General features: G+C 38.5%; 1 protein-coding gene across 1 annotated transcript in view; it reads left to right on the top strand.

Annotated features, from left to right (window-relative positions):
- The window catches only part of ZNF704 (zinc finger protein 704), a 237,129-nt gene that overhangs the window by 63,261 nt on the left and 151,681 nt on the right, over positions 1-22,187 (top strand). The window lies entirely within an intron of this gene.

The following is a 22,187-nucleotide window of genomic DNA, read 5'->3' as shown; positions in this document are numbered from 1 at the left end:
GTGTTACTTTTGGGCTCTTTCTTTGCTTAGAGAATCTCTTTTAATATTTTTGTAGGGCTGGTTTGGTGATCACAAATTCTTTATGTTTCTTTTTGTCCTAGAAGGTTTTTATTACTCCTTCTATTTTTGAATGACATCCCAGTTGGGTAAAGTATTCTTGGTTGAGTATTTTTCTCATTTAACACCCTGAATATATCATGCCCATCCTTTCTGGAATTCCAGGTCTCTGTGGATAGGTCTTTTGCCAATTTAACATTTTTACCCTTGTAGGTTATAGAACTTTTTTCCTGAGCTGCTTTCAAGATTTTCTTTCTGAGATTTGCATGTTTCACTATTATATGTTGGGGTATTGACCTATTTTTATTGATTTTGAGGTGGTTCTCTGTGCCTCCTGGATTTTGATGCCTGTTTCCTTCCCCAGATGAGGGAAGTTCTCCCTATAATATGCTTCAATATACCATCCACCCCCTCTCTCTTTCTTCTTCTGGGATCCCAATTATTCTAATATTGTTTTACTTTATGGTACCACCATCTCTCAAATTCTCCCCTTGTGATCCAGTAGTTTTTTATCTTTCTTTTTCTCAGCTTCTTTATTCTCCATTTGGTCTCTGTATCACTAATTCTCCCATCTGCCTCATTTATCCCAGCAGTTAGAGCCTCCATTTTTTATTGCATCTCATTAATAGCCTTTTTTATTTCAACTTGGTTAGATTTTAGTTTTTTTATTTCTCCAGTAAAGGATTCTCTAGTGTCTTCTAGGATTTTTTCAAGTTCAGCTAGTATCTTCATAATTGTTATTCTGAACTCTAGTTCCAGCATCTTACTTTTGTCCATACTGATTAGGTCCCTGGCAGTCAGTCCTATTTCTTGTTCTCTTTTTTGAGTTGAGTTTTTCTGTCCTGTCATTCTGTCCAGAGATGAAGAGATGAACAGGAGAACAAAATACTAAAATGGCAACAACAACCCCAGAGTAACATGCACTAAACAAATCAGAAGGGACTTGAAACTGGAAAAAAAAAATGTTTTTGAAAAAAAAAAAAGAGAAAGAAAGAGGATAATCAGACAAGTGAATAAAATAGAGCAATACACTGGATTCTGTGTATATTTTGGTCTTTTTTTTTTGAAAACTAGATCCAAAAATTGTAAAAAAAAAACAAAAACAAAAGAAGAACTTATATATGTACAAAAATAAAATTCAATACAGTGAAAGGATAGAATATAACTATAAAAATGGAAATTAAAATACAAGAAAAAACAAAGGAGAAAACAACAACAAAAGGAAGGGATATAAATAGGTGAACAGAACAGAACAGAACAATACACTATCTCCTGAGTGTATTTTGGTCAGTTTGTTAGAAGAAACTACATCTCAAAATTATAAAGAATGAAAAATTTGCATATCCAAAAATATAATTTAAAAAAGATAGAGGGGCGCCTGGGTGGCTCAGTGGGTTAAGCCTCTGCCTTCAGCTCGGGTCATGATCCCAGGGTCCTGGGATCGAGCCCCGCATCGGGCTCTCTGTTCCGTGGAGAGCCTGTTTCCTCCTCTCTCTCTCTGCTTGCCTCTCTACCTACTTGTGATCTCTGTCTGTCAAATAAATAAATAAAATCTTTAAAAAAAAATAAAAAATAAAAAAAGATAGAATGTAACTGTAAAGATGAAAATTAAAGAAAGATTTTAACAAAACAAAAATAAAACAAAAAGGAAAAAAAAAGAGAATATGATCAGACAAGTGAATAGAACAGAGCCGTACACAAGATTTTGGGTGTATTTTGGTCTGTTAGAAGAAACTACATCCTAAAATTGTAAGGAAAGAAAAACTTATATACAAAAATAAAATTAAATACAATGAAGAGATAGAATGTAACTGAAAAAAATGAAAATTAAAAAAGATTTTATTTTTTAAAAGATTTTGTTTATTTATTGGACAGAGAGCTAGAGAAAGAGCACAAGTAGAACAGCAGGCATAGGGAGAGGGAGACACAGGCTTTCCATTGAGCAGGGAGCCCAACGTGGGGCTTGATCCCAGGACCTTGGAATCATGACATGAGCCAAAGGCAGACGCTTAAGCGACTAACCCACACAGGCGCCCCCAAAAAAGATTTTTAAAATGAGTTGATAAAATGAGAAATTGGTTGAAAAATGAGAGAAAAAATTTTTTTAAATTAAAGTTGAAAGACTAAAGAATCATGGGGGAAAAGCCATGAATTCTATGTATTCCATTCTCCTAGTGCTGGAGTTTTGCCATTCTCATTGATCAGTAAACGTGGTCTTGGCTGGATGTTCTTGCTGATCTTCTGGGGGAGGGGCCTATTGCTTTGATTTTCAAGTGTCTTTCACTGTACCTCTCTCCCTATGGAACTGCACTGCCCTTGCCAGGGGTCAGGCTAAGTAATCAGCTTCGGTTTGTTCTATGTGGTTTTTATTCCCTGAAGGCTTTCTGCAAAGCTTTAGAGAATGAGAATAAAAATGACAGCCTCCCCAATCTCCAGCCCTGGAGCTGAAATTTCAGGCCCCACTCTTCAGTGTGCCCTCAGAGAAAAGTAGTCAATCACTCCTGTCCCCCTGGTCTCCCTCTACACTCCATGTTCACCCAGCCTGTGACCGAGCATTTCTGTCTCAGGCACACAACTTTTTGGAGTTTCCAAACCCTGCAGACTCCTGTGATGCACTCCTGGGGGAGGAAGGGATAGGGGAAGGTCTCTCTGGTTCTGCCGCTTGTTGGGCCCCTCTCCCAACTGTGCTGGGGTTTCCAGTTTATGGTAACCCCACTTTGAGAGCCCATTCCTGGGCTCATTGATTGCAGCCAGCTTCCCTACTGTGATGCCTGGGAACTCTGCCACACTCAGGCACCATGGTCTTCCTGTGACCCCGGGGATCCTGAGAGTACACTGTCCCACCTATGATTCTTTCCCTATCTCACTGTCTAAGTGTCTTTCAGGCAGGGATGTCCCTCATCAGAACAGACTTCTAAAAGTTCTCATTTTGTGCTCTGCTGCTCTATCACTTTCCAGTAGTCGGCTTACGGAGACTCCCTCCCCCGCGGTCTATCTTCCCATATATCGCCTCAGATTCCCGTCTCCACACCTCCTACCTTGCGGAAAGTGGTCGCTTTTCTATTTGTAGAGTTGCAACTATTCTTTTCTTAGATCCCTGGTAGAGTTTGGAGGTGTTCTGAATGATTTGATAGCTCTCTAGCTGAATTCCTGGACCAGATGAAACTAAGGACTCCTACTCCTTCACCATCTTGGATGCACTTTACTTCTTTTTAAAAAATTTTCTTAAGTATTTTTTTGTTGTTGTTGCTCTTGTGCTCATATTAGTTGTTGCTCATATTAGTCTTGTGTCCGGCAACCTTACTGAATTTATTTATTAGCTTGAATAGTTTTTGTGGATTCCTTAGGATTTTATATATAGAAGATCATGTTGTCTGTAAATATGGATAGTTTAAATTCTTCCTTTTCAATTTGGATGCCTTTTATTTCTTTTTCTTGCCTAATTGCCCTCAGTAGAATCTCTAGTACAATATTGAATATAAGTGGACATCTTTACTTGTTCTTGATCTTAGAGGGAAAACATTCAGTCTTTTGCATTAAGAATAATTTTAGCTGTGAATTTTTGGTAGATGCCTTTCATCGGGTTGAGAAATTTCCCTTCCATTCCCAGTTAACTTGTTGAATGTTTTCTAATGAAAGAGTATTGAATTTTGTCAAATGATTTTTCTATATCTATTGAAATGCTCACATAATTTTTGTCCTTCATTTTATAATAATTGATTTTCAAACATTAAACCAATCTTGCATTCTTAGGGTAAGTATCATTAGGAGGTGTTATCCTTCCTTTATATTGCTTAATTTGGTTTGTTAGTATTTTGTTGAGGATTTTGCATCTATATTCATAGGCAAGACTGATGTGTTGTTTTCTTTCTTGTGATGTCTTGATCTGGTTTTATTATCAGAATAATATTGGCCTTGGAGAATGAGTGTTGAAGTATTCCCTTCTCATGTTTTTTGAAGAGTTTATAAATCATTGGTATTAATTCTTCTTTAAAGTTTGGTAGTATAATCAATTATCCTTTAAGTATTTTTAAACAAAAATTATGTTTATCTACATATTGATATCTTTGAGTCTCTTTCTTTGCTGCCCTTATTTTCTCTACATTGCCAATGGCTTTCTCCACTTTATAGAGAAGATAAACAGAAGTATCAGATTTTTTTTCTTCTAGCAACTTGCCCAGAGGCAAGAAGTTCACAGAGAGCCCAGATGCAAGAGATTATCTTCCCCATTATGTTCACACAAAAAAATTTTTTTTTAGTAAGGACTCTGATTTTTCCAGCTTTTGTCAGGGCCACTCCTGAACCCATCACTATAGCCAGGAGATAGAGTTTGTGGCCAGTTTGCCATCATGTGCTTTTCCCCATTCTCTTGAAGAAAGGGAAGAAATCTTTGGAGCAGTCAAAAACAATAGCTGCCACCCCCATAGCTTTAAAAAGAAGTTTTACTAGTTGCTTGTAGGTTTCCAAGTTTATTGATCCACCATAAGCAATTGTGGATCCATTTAGAATAGGATCAAGAAAAATAGGATGAGAGGTAACCTATTTGCTCTTCTTCCTGTTTCTAAGGATCTCACTGTGAATATTTAGGGAAAAAGTTTCTTGCTCACTATTGTCAGAACACACACAGATACAGCATTCTCATTAAAGACTCACTAAAAGTTTAACCATGTTTTTTGGACTCTAACTCTATTAATTGGTTTATAGCCAAACATAAGGTAGTTGTATAACTTGCTAATAGTTTGTGGATGACATCTATTGACAAGAATATAAAAGTGTGTATACACATACATACTTCTGGTAAGACTAAATAGTGCTATGTTATTCAATTCCAGTACGACCAAGAAGATTATATGAATGAGAGTGACCTAGAAATGTCTATTAGTGCTAAGTCACCAGAATACCATTTCATTCTTTAATTTATTCAACATATTTATTAACTAAGTGGATTTTATATACCAGGTATTGGAATATAGAGTAAAATAAGTTAGACATATTTCCTACCCTCATAGAATTGAGGAGAGGTTCTAAACAAATCATACACAAATAAACACATGATTATAAATTTTAGTAATTTTTAATAAATGGAAGATACAGAATATTATGAGGACCATAAACAGAAACACTTACTATAGGTTGAGGAGTAAAGAAAGTTCTCTTTAAGGAAAATACACCTTAGCTGACACCTGAAGGCTGAAAAAGAACCAGACTGAGTTGGGAGGAAAGTATTCCAGGTCAAGCAGGAAAGCCCCATACTGAGAAAGAAGGCTGGTGTGGCTGGGGGGAGTATGGCAAGAGGTGAGATCGGAGAAGGAGATGGAATCTGAAGAAGCTGAATCATGTGGAGCTATACTGGATTGTGTTAAAGATCTTTAAATTATACATTTAGATCAGTGAGAAGGAGTTTATTATGGAGAATGATGCGATTCCTTCTGTATTTAGGAACTATCACTCTATTACACATAGATCAGATTGGAAGAGAGCAAGAATGGACACAGGGAAACAGGAAGCTACTGCGTTAGTGCATAAAAGACAGCCTAGAAATTTGAACTAGTGGGGTGATAGTTCAGATGAAGAGAAGAGGACAGATTTGAGATACATTTTTGAAGTAGAAATGAGTCTTCTTGGTTGTAAGCAACAGAAAATGAATGGGTCATTTAACAAAGGGTGGAATTTCTTTTTTGAAAGACTAATAGTTTCTGGAAAGGCTGGAGAACCAGGTTACAAAGCGGGCAGGAGAGTGGATAGCCAGAAACATGGTTACATTCATTCATTCTACAGAACCAGAGCTTGTAACTGGGCTTTTTGACTTCTAAAGTGAGAGCTGTGTGCACTTGGAAATTCCTTAGACACAGGAAGGCACTGGGTATCCAAAAAATTGGCAGATGTCTGTCATAGTAAGGTATCATAAATCCCATTTTCCAAATGAGTTGATAGAGTCAGAAATGTTGAGTGATTACCTAGGAGCACACATTTAACAAATGACAGACCTAAGACTAGGCTTGGTTTCTGATCCAGGTGAATTTTTGTTCTTTATTACCACCATTAGTGTTTTTCAGCGAACATTTATTTATTGTCACTTACAAATGTGATGCCTTAAAGTACATTAATAATTCTAATATCACTTGTTATCTAGCCTCTAAAAAAAAAACCCTCAACAGTTAGGCAAGCATTATCAGATAACCTAGATCATTAGAACATGGCATTTGTTATTCTCTTTTTGCCAGACATTGTTTTTTTTTTTTTTAAGAAATGCTGATGCTTAAATTGGTTGGATTTCACCCAAACAGCAATTACAATTTGATTATGCAAAGTAGTAACTGTCTTCTAATTATAACTCTAAAGCTAAAGAGATCTATTAGCAAACCAGTTGTAACAAAGAAAAAAGAGAAATTTGGCCAAAAATATTCCTAGACCTAACAGCAGTTTATTAGAATACTCCAGATTGTTAGTTTGCTGTTGGAAAAAAAATGAACCATAAGGTACTGTTTGTTTTGTGGGGGTTTTAAAACACAATGATGTCATATTTGTCACATGCTGGATAAGATAAAATCATCTTCTCCTTGTAAAATGCCATTCTGGGAATTGTCTGGTCTAGAAGGAACTTCAGAAATACATTAACTTTTGAGTTCACAGTTGGGAAATGACCCAAGCTACAGGCCATGTCCTACATGTACAATGGGAAATTGTGAACTAACCTGACCAGTGTTTTCAGTGGTGTTGTCTACTGTTTCTGCTTTGTGTTTTATGTACTGTCTACCATTACAGAAGAGTCTCCTGTGTCAATTTTGGAACTAAGTGAGATATAATGCCAGATTGTAAACTTTACTTCTGAATCTCTAGAAGCATAGCAGTTCCTGGAGCAAATGTTTAATGAAATGCATTAAAAACTTTTAGGTCACAAACTCTGTAGCCAACATGAAACTACTGAAAAATGAGAAAAGGTTAAAAGTTTAGTTTAAGCTTATCTTCTTGCACACTTAAAAAATATATATATGGTTAGGGAAGGTGGGTGGAAGGTGGGTTAAATAGGTGATGCGGTTTAAGGGGGGCACTGGTGATGAGCACAGAGTGAGGTATGGAAATGGTGAATCACTATATTGTACATTGTGCAATATTACACTGTACATTAACTAACTGGAATTTAAATAAAAATTTAAAAGGTATATTGGCAGGGCACTATAAACATAACTTCCTGTGATTAGAGATACACTAATACTATACTTGTGGACTCTTGTTAAGAACTAAACCAATCTCCGTAACTATAAAGACCATCTTTTCCAGGAAACCTTGATCAATTTCCGTCCCTTCCCATCATTTTAGTAATTCAGGTCAACAAGTTACTGTTGCTCCAGTTTTCTTCTCTAGAAGTCCAGTGCACTATCCATTGCGCGACAGAGCCACCTTTGTTCCAGTTTTCTTTCTACAGTCTGTGTGTTATGCAGCAGCCAAAATGATGTTTCTAAAACTTAAGTATAATCATGCAAGTAGAGGGATGGAGACAGAAAAAGGCTAGGAACCAATATAACCAATATACTAACACTGATAACATTGATTGATGTTATCTTTATATCTTTATATCTATTGATGTTATCTTTAGATTTGTAGTTGTAACTTAGGAAAGCTTGTGTTTTGTGATATACATTTGGTACAGGCTGTGTGTGTGTGTGTGTTTGAAAGAAAACTTGATATACATATTTGTGTTGACCTTAAAATGACATTTAAAATTAATCAATTTTCAATAATTACATGTTATATTCCTTTATCAGTAGTAGTGCCAAATTAGAATATGCCACCTATTTAGAGTTGCATTGTGAATTTTGGATTTGGGTCATTACTATGAGGTGTGTGGTTTTTTTTTTTTAAGATTTTATTTATTTATTTGACAGACAGAGAACACAAGTAGGAAGAGGGGCAGGCAGAGAGAGAGAGGAGGACCTAAATCCATATAAACCCTAGAAGAGAGCACAAGTGGAAATGTCTGTGACATTGGCCATAGCAACATTTTTCTAGATGGTTCTCCTGAGGGAGAAGAAAGAAAAGCAAAAAAGAACTATTGAGATTATATCAAAATAAAAATTCTGCCCAATGAAGGGAACAATCAACAAAACTCAAAAGCAACTTATGGAATGGGGGAAGATATTTGCAAATGACTTATCTGATAAAGAGTTAGTATCCAAAATATATAAATAACGGGTACAATTCCACCAAAAAGCACCCCAGAAATAAATAATCCAAGTAAAAATTGGGCAGAATACATGAGGAGACATTTCTCCAAAGAAGACATACAGATGGCCAACAGACACATGAAAAGATGCTCAACATCACTCACTATCAGGGAAAAACAAAACTACAGTGAGCTATAACCTCACACCTGTCAGAATGCCTAAAATCAAAAACACAAGAAATAAGTGCTGGCAAGGATGTGGAGAAAAAGGAACCCTCTTACCCTGTTGGTCAGAATGCAAACTGGTGCAGCCACCCTGGAAAACAGTAGACCTTTCTTTAAAAACTGTAATAGAACAACCTGGTGATCCAGTAATTGCACTACTGGGTATTCACCCCCCAAAATAAAAAAACACTAATCCAAAAGGATACATGCATCCCTATGTTTACTGCAGCATTATTTACAATAGCCAAATTATGGAAATAGCCCAAGTGTCCATCAGTAGACAAGAAGATGTGATATATATATATATATACACACACACACACACACACACACACACACACACACACATATACATACACATACATACATAACAATATTATTTGGCCATAAAAAAGAACGAAATCATGCCATTTGCAGTGATATGGATGGGGCTAGAGAGTATTAAGCTAAGCGAAATAAGTCAGTCAAAGAAAGACAAATGCCATATGATTTCTCTCATATGTAGAATTTAAGAAACAAAATGAAAGATCAAAGGGGGAAAAGAGAGGGACAAACCAAGAAACAGAGTCTTAACTATAGAGAACAAACTGATGGTGACCAGAGGGGTGATGGGTAGGGGGATGGGTGAACTAGGTGATGGGGATTAAGGAGTTCACTTGTCGTGATGAGCACTGGGTGATGTATGAATTGTTGAATCACTATATTGTACACCTGAAACCCATATAACATGTATGTTAGCTGCACTGGAATTAAAATTAAAACTTAATAATAAAATGAATAAAAGTAAAACAAAAAAAATCATCTTTGAGCAGTGCTGTCCAATAGATATTTCATGTGAACTAAATATATAATTTAAAAATATCTAAGAGCTACATTAAAAACAAAAAGAAAATAATTTTAATACTGTATTATTTAACTCAGCATATCCCAGATACCATTATTTCATGTAATCAATAGAAAATTAGTGAGATATTTCACATTCTTTTTTCACATACTAAGTCTTCCAAATCCAGGGTATATTTTACTCTTACAGAACATCTCAACTTGGACTGGGTGCAGTTTGAGTGATCGATAGTCTCATGTGCCTAATGTCACCCGCATCAGAACAGTGCAGCCTTAGAAGAAAAGATCTGTTAATGATACATTTCCGCCCAGCTTATCATTTATCCCCAAAACAGTGCTTTCTCCCTTTTTTCTACCCAAACATGAAAAGAATTCCTCACCCACACGTAAAGTTGGAACAGTGGCTCCTTCAACAGTATTCCTTAAGGGTCATGGAGGAGGAAGCAGTATCCCAATAAGAGAACAGTTCGGCACCTGTGGGTCAGGGAACAATTTAGTTGTGAAAAATCTGCAGCAGAATTCCAGAATGTCCTCTAAAGAGAGAATGACTCCCAGTTGTGAATAACTGATGTTTTTTACAATTATTATTATGAAGGTGTGTCAATTCCATCTAAGTCAAAGAAAGGTTAAATCGGTACGTCAGAGACCTGGTTCTTTAAAAACAGAAAGTCTGCTGCATTTCCATAGTTTGTGAATGCCTCTTCAGTTATTAGACAACGTACCCTGCTGTTCCCCACGGCAGCAACCATGAGAGCAGGGCAGGCATGCCAAGTTAAGGTACTCTAGGCTTGGCCCTGGGTTACCACCCTTGATGTATTTGCTTCCACCTTTTGATATAGTAACAAAACAGTTAATGCATGCTACTTGTAAACTAGGAAATGCAACAAATATACCAAAACCTTTTTAAGACTCCTAAGTACAAGCGGTTTACTTTGTTATTGGCTTAAACTGTTACCGATTCCCTTTTTAAATATTAACTTATTTTTTTTCCCTCCTCCAAGTTAAGTTCTGGGTGGAGAAGTGTTAAGGCTTGAGAGTTAGGTTTAACCTGAAATACTTTGGGAATTTGATTTTTATCTGTTAGGTGATGGAGAGCTATTCTAGTGACACTCTAGACTGACATTTCAAAGCCATCACCTCATCCGCTGTGGGGATCAGGAGGCAGGGAGGAAGTACATATGTGTTTTGACACTAAGGGCAGAAAGACTATTTAGGAGGCAGGTGTAGAATCTGAGAGAGATCATCATGAAACCTTGAGGCAGGACCGAAGCATGGGAAAAGAAAACTACTATGTTCAAGAGAGTGTGAGACTACACTCTCTTGACTACAGCATTTGGGGTGAGGGGGAGTAAAGCAGACGGGGAGCTTCATAAAGATGAAAGGGTATTCAGAAATTCTAGCTTGAGCATCTTCAGGGAGAAAGTGGTTGGTGATGCTATTCAAAAAAAAAAAAAAACGGGGGGATTCAGAAGTCACGCAAACGAAGATAGATGGTGGTGGAGGCAAATAAGGGGCGTGGTTATAGACAAGGTGACTCTAAATTGCTTTCACAGTGAAACCGTAAAAAAGGCCTACAAATGTTGAACACATCCACCACACAATACACGATTCCTGAAGAATGGCATATAGACCCACTTAAATAGCAAAATCATAATTATAATGTAAATAAATGTACTGTAAGTGCTTGCTATTTTAAGATATTTTGTTTTAAAGTAAATACCCCTTCTCTACATCTTGATTTCCGTTTCATATTGGCTTTTCTTAAGGCAAGATTTCCTTGCACAGCTTAATCCCCGAATGATGAAAAGATTCTGATTGCTCTTCCTCGCTCAGGGTTTGTTTTGACTGGATTTGGCAAACATTCGCTTCTTCAATGGACTGCATACACTCAGCTTTCCTAAATCAACCCCAAAGATAGCATGCAGCCATGTAATAGATTTGCCTAATTCTGCTGCCCCTTTCTAAGAATAACATCTCGTAAGGTCACCTGCTATTTTCTACCACCCATTTGCCACCATGTACTAAAAAGTGCGCAAAGTGGGGCTTTCATCTACAGAGTGTGAGATTTCATCAAATTGTGGTGGAAACATACATTTTTATCTCTTGGGATTGATTACACCAGGATAGCTGTAATCTTTCATGTTACTTGGATGTGACCAGACTTTATCGAGTTCTTTAAAGGCCACTCAATAAAACGTAGCACTGATTGTTAAATACTGGAAGCCACGAACTGTTTGGGGGAGGAACTGTGCTCTCTAACCACAGTTGGCCAATACATTAACCATGTGGTCTTCCAAATATCACCTCAGTTCTTGGCACATGTATGTGTGCCAATTTACACACATGTATGTGTGTAAATTACATGTATGTAATTTCACAAATACTTAGCAGGTAGTGTTAAGGATCATGCAGACCTTTTGCAATGGAAAATGCCAGACAGCTGCACATTTAACAAGGAGGGGTGGACACATAAGGAACTCGGCATTTGGCTCATACTGAGTCTCTCAACCTCATCAGAAAGCTTTACCCCCACTGAAAGCTAAATATTTGTTAAGAATTGGGTTCCCTCACATGCTTATCTTTCAAGGCTAAGAAGTGTGCCCTTTGAGCCATTGCTAACCCATAAACAGTGCATTTGTATGTCCCTCATATCCACAGATAATGAAACAACTTGAAAATTAACATTTGCAGTTGCAAGGAAACACGGCTATGCACCTGCAAAGAAATGCATTGTGTGATTCACCACCAGTAGGTAAGCTCTGCAGTCCACGTTCTCATTCAGTGAACAATTGACCCTTTCTCTGTAGGCAGGTTAAACAAATAAAGTACAATTCTCAACTAAAAAAAAAAAAAAAATCTGCAGTCAGTTGCAGATCACTTTGGGAAGAAAGTAAGTTCAAACAACAAGAGTTCTTGAAGAGTGCGTTCGTATATTGGAGATAAAATAGCTTAGAAAACAGAATGGCTAGTTAGGAGGAAGGAACTTGGGTGTTCTGCTGCTCACTGATCATAGGAGGTCCCTTGACCTCCTCCCATGTGTCGGGGGCCAGGTGTGGCACGTGCCCCTTCCCTGTGGGAGCCCGGCTTTTGCTCTACCTCCCTGGGGAATGTCCCTCCTTAACAACACTGCCCAAAGCCAATGAAGGAACCTGTATCTTGGATACACTCATGCTGGATGGAGAAAACCAAGAAGATTTAAAACTATATTGCCTTCGCCAAGACTCGGAAGATTCAACAATCTGCTGTGGTTAAAAGGAAGTTAAAGCCCATTTTGTGCTCTTGAAATATTCAACTCATGTTTACACAATGTTAGTTTCCTTATTATATTGCTGTATCAAATTTCAGTATTTTTGTAACCACAGTAATGGATGTGAAAACGTAGGTCATTCCTCTCGTCAAGGAATCAGACGATGGTGTACACTATATTTAAATTTTTATGTTTATATTTTGACTATTTTCTGTGCAAACAAATGAAAAATATATGAGGCAGAGCTGGAATAGTCATAAGGAAACGAAGCTGGCATGTGTAGCAGCCACATTTGCTACTCGGAGAGTGTTGGTTCATTGTCTGTTGGCTAACTTTTTTGGAGGGGGGACAGTTATTGGATAAGCACTTTGAAGTTTACTGGATGTCCACTTAGAAGTAACGGTTGTAGTAAACTGTCCCAAGGCCTATCCTATATAGCACTCAGTAAGCTTTCTTTTTCATTTAAAAAATACACTTTTCTCCACTGTAGGTGTTGTGTATGAATCTGATGAAATTAGTTCTTAAGTATCACTAGTGACTGTGGGGCCTTCCTGCCTCATTCATCAGATCATGGCAAACACCTCTGAGTTTGCCCCGTCTGAATGTGGTACCCAGAGACAAGGTCACTGCCTGTGCTCTGGACAAGCAAGTGGCTCAGGGTTGTGATGTTTCTGGGCTCAGAATTTTCTATATTGAGTCACTCCTTCTGCGGCCACCCTCGTAAATACAACATTATTATGTTGGAATTATGCTGCTTGCTTTTCCTTTGGAATCACACCCAGCTGAGCTCACCGAGTCTGCTGTTGGCTTCCTTTGGTCTCAAAAGTGAAACCACACCAGTTTGCAAGTGTGTTCCAGCATCCATACCAAAGACCCAGAGCTTCTGCTTCAGTCATTCCTCCAGTGTGTGGCAAAACCGTACAAAATGAGAAATGAGATCTTTGTGTATACGTGATATCAGCCTGAGGACAACACGGCCCTGAGTAGTAGGTGTCACATCTAGAAGTGACCCAGTGGCAAAGATTTTGGCCATAAAGGATGCTGCCCTGTTTGGTATCAGTCTTATTCTTTATTAACGCTGTCAAAATCGGGCGGAAATCCCTCCATTTGCAAAGATCAGTTGTCAGCATAGGAATGGCTTTCGCTGTTGGTGAGTCTGTCTTGTCTCCATGTTATCAAATCTCCAGATGTCCTATTTCCTTTCAGAAGAACCAGTCTTAATGAGGGGAAAAAAAAGATCTTTCCAGACTAGAAAATTTAAAATACTGAGTTTTTCTGAGCCTATGACTGAAACTTCAAGTCCAAATATGTTTGTTGCTTCTTCATTTCCTAGACTCTGAGTAATTTAATTATATTAATTCTAATTATCCACATAAAGGAAAAACACAAGCCTTTTCTTTGGCCTACCTGGCCTAGAAATAAAATAGGCTATTTTGTCCAGATGATTCCTGCGAAATGTATCGGGTATCCACACAGTATGTGCTGGGGTAGCGCTGAGTGCGATGGTCATTGTGTCATGCCAAAGCCAGGGTTTCTATCTCACAGAGCAGAAGGAATTACGAGCATCTTAAAAATCATCTGGTCTGTCCACATTATTTGAAAGTTGGGGAAATCAGGTTTTCTTTAAAGCTAAGAGTTTGAGTTTGAATAATGGACTTAAACACTTTCTGAAAGCTGATTTTTCCAATTGTGCCACATTTTCATTTGTAAGGCAGCACTTAAAATTCATCGAGCCCGACTTTATTTGCTGATGCGCTAATAGTTTTCCTTCTTGTTTGAGAGGAAGAGATGCTACTTTCTGCTCCATCCTCTGAAACACACCACCTGCTTCACCAGGCTGGAACGGGGTGTTTTCCCACTAAGGAGTACACTTGTTTTTGCAGTTAGATTGCAGCAATGGTGTTGGAAGACTACACTGATGATGGCAAAAGATCAAAGGTGAGAGGCGGTGGCAGGTGACGGCTTAGGGAATGATTAGGGCAGGGTGGTGCATTGCTGTATGCAAAAGCACAGGGACCCAGTGAGAATCCTAGAGTTAGGGAGAAAAATTAAAAATCAAAGACAGGCATAGTTTCGTGTAAATCGGACATTCTAGGTTGGGGGAGGCATGGTTACTGTAACCAGAATTAAGATCAGGGATGCTTAATTCGATGGATTAGAACAACTCATCTTTGTTTTCTTGTTTCTGTACCTTTGGACACTAAAAACAAGTGAAAAAATTTTAAGCAAATTTAGTGAGAAAGAAAAAAATTATCTTACAATGAAAAAGATGGCACCTAATTTTAATGTCCTTTCCTTGACCCTCAGGGGCTTTATTTCTCTTAGTTGACTGAAATCACTCCCAAGCAATTTTCTGTGTTATCTAAGAGGACATGTTAAGTCAAAGCTGGGTCCCACATGAGTCTACTGAAGACTCTGCATCTGAGTTGGTGTTGGTTCCAGACTGTGGCCTTGGGAATGCAGTGCTGTGTCTTATCAGCAAACAGGGAGTTCCTTGCTCCCATTTGTTCTCCACACTTCCCAGAGCTGCAGCATTAAAAGCCAGAAATGAGGGGGAGAAGTATGGATGGCGCTTTACAGGCCATGATAATTCTGTTAAGTGACAAAGTAGATCCCCAAGCTTGAAACTTCCACAACAAGGAACTGGACTAATGATGAAGGGGGAAGGTTTTATGTATCTAGTCTTTGCCTGCTTCAGTGGTAAGATGGTTTTTACAGTTTGATCATGTTACTTATAGTTACATCCTAGTAGCATTTTAACAGGAAGAATCATAAGCCTTAGTAGACACTAGCTGGATGCCTATAATGGTGATCAGAAATAAGAATTAGCAAAAAAAAAAAAATTACAAAAACACAAAAAATCAAGTGGTTTAGTACAGCGTATATGCAATGAAGTTTTTGGCCTAATGGACAGTCTTTTGTTCTGTGTAGTTCCTACATTTTTGATGTTAAAATGGCTTTTCTTTTATGGAATCACAGTGATAGATGAAAGGTTGTTCTTATTATTTAAATTGTGGGCAGCTTAAAACGTTAGCAACTTTATGTTAGGTCCCAAATTTTTTTTAATATTTTGACATCCTGAAATTCTGAAGTCTGGAAACTAGAGGAAAAAATTATCCCCTAAGATTCTTAGAACTTGGATTCTTTTACTTTATTGACTGCATACTCTTGGTAAACAAAAATCTCCCTTTTGACATCTGTTTTTATAGATGCTTTAGGCACTTGGACCCGTTGTGCTCCTAAACTCCCTTCCAGAGTGGTTAGTCGGGAAACATTCGGATTCATCTTCAAATATTGCCTTATCTCTGGAAAATTCAGCATTCACTTTAGAGTTCAGGTCTGTAATGAAAAGATAAATCCAATCAACCCTAAAACAACTTGTGACTTAATGCTCAAGTGTAACACATTATTATAATTGTGTTCTTGCAACTTTTAATTTGTGTTATTGGATAACCTCCTACAACTTAATAATTTCCAGGTTTTATTTGTTTTTTTAAATAAGAACCAATTTTTCAAAGAAGCAAATGGTTATGCCATTTAAAGGACAGAGGTTTTACAGTAGTCAAAATTAATTTCTTTCAATGAATGATTAGTATCATCATTGGAACCCAAGCCCCATTCTACTTACAAGAGGTATTTGGAAAAATCTAGGGGGCAGTTTTTTTTGTGCAAAATAGTTCTGCACAGTGAATAATTCTTCTACCCCAGATGCCAGTATATCCTCATTGAGAATGTTGACTGATTTCATATTTATAATAAAGTGGTGGAATAATATTGGACATAATATGATTATTACATTAACTACACAAATACTGTGTATCAATATCATTATAAAATACTGAAGATAAAGTATCATTTAACCTCAAATGAGTCTTACTGTAAATCAGAAGTCTGTTCTGATGCAGTCTTTTGAGGGATTTTATTTCATTTTATAGCTTAACATAATGTGAAAGTGTATTTTCCGTGTTCCAGTCAGTCCTGGGTATATTTGGCTGATAGTTTGAAGAAATAAAATCTTCTTGCAGCCTTCAGTTATTAAAATAGAACCAACCACCCACTCGTTTTATTACATTCGGTGGAATGTTTTTGAATGACAGTCTAAGTATTTTAATTGGTCTCTAGCTGATTTATAACCCCTTGTTTTATGTTTCACATTTTATATCTCAAAATTACAAGTTACAGTCCCATTTTTATACTGCACCATTTAAGTAGAGCAAACAGCATTTTTTTTTTAAAAAAAAAAAAAAGGAAAAGGCAAGCTCCATTCAGAAACCCAAGGGTTATTCATTTGCATTGTCTCCACGTTTTTAGGTTCTGGTGCTTCCCGTCTGTCCCTGCTGAGTATCTCTCCCATTATTCATAGAAGTTCTGTGTGTCAGGATGGGGGATGGGTTGGGGAAGGGAAGAGATTCCTGCACATCTGGATTCTCTCTGCAACCTAGAAATAAGATATGTCACCCCATCCCCTGGTTTTGAATGCAACTTTGCTCAGTTCCATATTCACCCCATGTACTTCCACCCCCACGCCGGGCTTCATGCTCCATCCGTATACTCTGTGGCTCTTCCCTTTTGTTTTCATAAACTCACATGAAAAGTTCCTATGTGAAAAAGTTCCTTGGAATTCTACTCATTGGACCATAGAGACTAGACAGGGAAGATAATGCTAGAGTTTTTCCTCCAACCCCAAGCCTCAAGATATACCACACTTTTACCATTTTATGTATCTACCATCACTGGTTCACTTATTGAGGATGGTAATTACACATCCACTTGTCAGTTTGTACCCAGGCACAGCTTTGTGTGTGTCCAAACAGAAGCAGAATCTGTAATTAACTAAGCACTTGTTTGAAAGTTGCTGGCAGTTTTATGGTTTGATCGCCTTGATCTAGGTGCTTTGGTTTCATGTTATACAGCTTTCTCCCCAGAAGTAGGTGAGGCATGTTGGGAAATTAAAATAACTTCTTTGTTACTTTCAGTGTGGTATCTTACTGCCCCAAAGAATATTTTTTTCTTCTAAAGAGTCTATCTATATTGGGTCTCTTTATGGGCTGTTTCTGAAAAAAATTTTCAAAATGTTGAACTATAAGATGAACCATAGTTCTCTTTGACAGCCAACTTGATCGGATAGTTTTCTTACTTAATTACTATTAGAATCTAAATCTGAGTTATTACTACGTGGGTATATTTCTTCATAAGGCAAATAAAATTGAAGAAATTCAGGATTCTGCCCTAAAATTACTTGTATTCGAAATGGGTCATCTAAGCACAAAAGTCCAAACACACCAAAGCAATATTAAGAATTCCTTAGCAAGGGAAGCAAGGGCAAAAATGAACTATTGGGATTTCATCGAGATCAAAAGCTTTTGCACAGCAAAGGAAACAGTTAACAAAACCAAGAGACAACTGACAGAATGGGAGAAGATATTTGCAAATGACATATCAGATAAAGGGCTAGTATCCAAAATCCATAAAGAGCTTAGCAAACTCAACACCCAAAGAACAAATAATCCAACCAAGAAATGGGCAGAGGACATGAACAGACATTTTTGCAAAGAAGACATCCAGATGGCCAACAGACACATGAAAAAGTGCTCCACATCACTTGGCATCAGAGAAATACGAATCAAAACCACAATGAGATACCACCTCACACCAGTCAGAATGGCTAAAATTAACAAGTCAGGAAATGACAGATGCTGGCAAGGTTGCAGAGAAAGGGGAACCCTCCTACACTGTTGATGGGAATACAAGCTGGTGCAACCACTCTTGAAAACAGCATGGAGTTTCCTCAGAAAGTTAAAAATAGAGCTACCCTATGACCCAGAAATTGCACTACTGGGTATTTACCCTAAAGATACAAACGTAGTGATCCAAAGGGGCACGTGCATCCGAATGTTTCTAGCAGCAATGTCCACAATAGCCAAACTATGGAAAGAATGGATCAAGAAGATGTGGTATATATACACAATAGAATACTATGTAGCCATCAAAAGAAATGAAATCTTGCCATTTGTGACGACGTGGATGGAAGTAGAGGGTATCATGCTTAGCAAAATAAGTCAAGCGGAGAAAGACAACTATCATATGATCTCCCTGATATGAGGAAGTGGGGATGCAACGTGGGGGGTTTGGGGGGTAGGAGAAGAATAAATGAAACAAGATGGGATTGGGAGGGAGACAAACCATAAGTGACTCTTAATCTCACAAAACAAACTGAGGGTTGCTGGGGGGAGGGGCTGGGAGACGGGGGTGGGATTATGGACATTGGGGAAGGTATGTGCTATGATGAGTACTGTGAAGTGTGTAAACCTGGCGATTCACAGACCTGTACCCCTGGGGATAAAATATATGTTTATAAAAAAAATTTTAAATTAAAAAAAAAATACAAATCACGAGAACATTAAAAAAAAAAAAAAAGAATTCCTTAGCAACAAATACATTTCTCTTCCTCTGTGGTGTGCCTATACCTTGTCTATTCCTATTCCCACCGCCTAGACAACCTCAGTTTTGTAAGTGTGTTACGGCTCAGTTTTGTCCAAGTGATGTCAATTTTCTTGCTCTTGAATCCGAATATAGATTTCATATGTTCTCTATGTAACGATTCCTACCCAATTGCAACACTTATTATGTTGTCTTTGCCACATTATTTGAAATTCTTCCACCTTCTTGATTGTATTGGATATTATCCAATGCACTTTAGCAAGTAGGAACAAGTCACCCTTCTTCCACAAATGAAGAGGTGACACTGCATTGTCTCAGATAACCAGTTGCTTTTTCCCTGCCAAATCAAAACAAGTAACTCTTCTCAGTTTTCATCCTGGCACATAGAAAGCAATCGATAAAAGGAATGAATGAGACCTCCTTCATTTATTGTGGTGGTCTATGTTGTTGATGATCCCTTTTTGCTTCTTGTTCTTTTCCTCTTATGCATTTAATTGTGTGTTTTATTATATTGCAATACACAATCATTTTAAAGAATTTGTAGGTAGAGGTGAGCAGAAGAAACAAAGCAAAAAGCACCCATAAACCAGTCATTAGGTGATAACTAATACCTTGATGTGTATTTTTCTGTTCATTCCTTTAGATTTACATATACAAAGCATACTTATTCCAAATAATAGTTTTATATTATAATTAGTACATTGCAGGCAAATTTTATGAATATTTATCTCCACTCATCTAGATCATACATTTAAATTACATCATATGTATATATTATTTTTATTTAACTATTACCCGAGTGGCCATTTTGGTTGGGTCCGTTTATTTCTCATCACAAGTAGAATTGTAATTTACCAAAGTGGTTACAACAAGTTACCCCCAACCCCTACTGACTTCAAATACCTATCAGTTTCTGTAGGTCAGGAATCTGGGCATGGCTTGGCTGAGTCCTCTGTTTCAGGATCTCTTACAGATCTGCAATTAAGGTATTTGGCCAGGGTTGGGTCTCACCTAAATGCTTGACCAGGGACACTTGCACTTCCAAGTTCATGCAGTTGTTGCAGAATTCACTTCCTCAAGGGCTGTTGGACCAAGGGCCTCAGCTCCTAGCTGATTGTTAGCTGGAAGTGACTCTCAATTCCTTACCATGTGGGCCTCCCCAGCATGCCAACTTGCTTCAGCAATGCCAGGAAGAGGAATCCTTCTTTACTCTTCATGTGTTAAAAGGATATCATGCATTTACTTTGCCAGGGGGAGAGTTTGCCAGCAAGACAGAAGCCATAGCCTTAGGTAGCCTAATCAAAGAAATGGTACACCGTCACCTTTGCTGCATTCTATTTCTTAGAAACAAGTCACTAGGCCAGTCCACACTCCAGGGGAGGAGATTACCAGGTGTGAATGCCAGGAGGTAGGGATGACTGGGAGTAATGTTAGAGTATGCCACCAATGTTAACTATCTTGTAGCTAAGCCTTGTGCACATTCTTACATATTTCTAACTGATAAACCGAAGGAAAAATATTCCTGATATGTGGGGGTTTTTTATGTCTGTTGCAAAATTGCTTTGCAGAAGTTGTTCAAGCTTGCATTCCCACCAGCAACTGCACTCCAGAGAATGTGAGCAGTTCTGTTTAAAAACTTTATCAGTCTAATGGGTGAAAATGGTACCACCTTGAATCTCTTTCCTTTGACTTTCATGGTGTTGAGCTTTCCAGCATTCCTGCCCACTTATATTTTCCTTTCTGTCTCTTTACTTTTCTTTCTAACCCCATATAACCCAGGTCTCTACTCTTTAGTCTTGTTTTTCTTTTTCCAGCCATTCAGCAAATGTTTGAGGGCTGACAATGTCCCGTACCTTCAGTGAGGTCACCTCCTCCAAAGTCAAGCACCCTCCACTGTGAGCTGATTCCCAAGCAAAAGTCCAACCTGACCCTTCTGGATTTCGTTCCCATAGTTCCAGCCATCTACAGATTTATCTACACGGATGTCCCAGATATACCTCAAACTTAACCTGTGCACCTGACAACATCTCTTCCTTGATCTTTTACTCCCCACAACATGTACTTACCTTCCTAGCTGTTCCTTTTGCTTCCTTCCTGACAGTACTGCCACCACTCCTTCAGCCCAGTGAGTGTGCACAGAAAACTCACCTGTGGGAGCCATAGGTGGATTCTCCCAGCACAGAGTAAGGAAGAGTTTGGGAGTCCCTTTTGGAGTAGGGGAGTTCAGTGAGCCATGTTCTCCAATGAGTCAGGCTGCTAATAAGACTATGGTTCCCATAACTGAGCTTCAGTAATCATCTCTCTACTAAGAAAGAGCCACTAGTCCTTTCCTGCACCTGGGATAGCCTGCCCCTCTGATAATGTATAATGCCGGGCCCCGCCTTTATCACATGCCCTGAGGGGTGGTGGAAATCTCTTCCCCTTCTTGGGAAGAAATTGCTGTTTATTTCCGCTTAAGGATCTCCAGGGACAGGGACAGCTCTAGCTACGGATACACTATCGTTCCTCTTCATGTCTACACCTTCTCCTCTCTCACAAGTGGGAAGTGAGAGTAGAAGGTCCTTCTTCGCTATCCTCTTTTACCCAAAAGTGCAAGGAGGTTTGCACATGGAAAATATCCTTTGCTATCCCTCACTCTCATTGGATTTCCATTTCACCTGAATACTTGGGGCAGAGCAATCCCTTTTTTCCTTTCAGTGAGCTGAGAGAGCTCGTGTGTGTCCTTAACCAGTTCCGCTTCAACCCGTAATGCTCTGTTCTAGTGCCCACCCCCAGCCTCGTGTTGCATCCTAAAATACTACGTGAGCTCCTTTCCTCAGTCGCTGCCCTCCACCCTGAGACACGCCCCTCATGATGTACAGTTTCTTTTTCCCTCCTCACCAGGGTCTCTCAACCTGGATTTTTGATTCATCCTTCTATAGTTGTCTGCAGCGCCTTCTGTGTTTCCTCTTACCTTAGTCCTTGCCCTTTCCCTTTGGTAGCCTGCAGCATCCTCCAGGAATCTTCGTTCGACACCCTCAGAGATTACCCATGGTGCCCAGCGTGCTCGCACTCAAGCCTGCACCTCTTCCTTCCATCTGGGACTTCAGCATCTACCTCGAGCTTCTTCCTGCTTCTGTCTCTGTGCTGGCACTCATCCCGTGCGCTCTTGCTGCACTGATCTTTCTCTCATGTCATTGTCACCTGATCATTTCCTCCTCACCCATAGCA

This window comes from Mustela erminea, chromosome 16, assembly GCF_009829155.1.
Source record: "Mustela erminea isolate mMusErm1 chromosome 16, mMusErm1.Pri, whole genome shotgun sequence".
Classification (NCBI taxonomy): domain Eukaryota; kingdom Metazoa; phylum Chordata; class Mammalia; order Carnivora; family Mustelidae; genus Mustela; species Mustela erminea.
The sequence above is the reverse complement of the archived record's forward strand: the minus strand, read 5'-3'. Positions and strand labels throughout refer to the sequence as shown.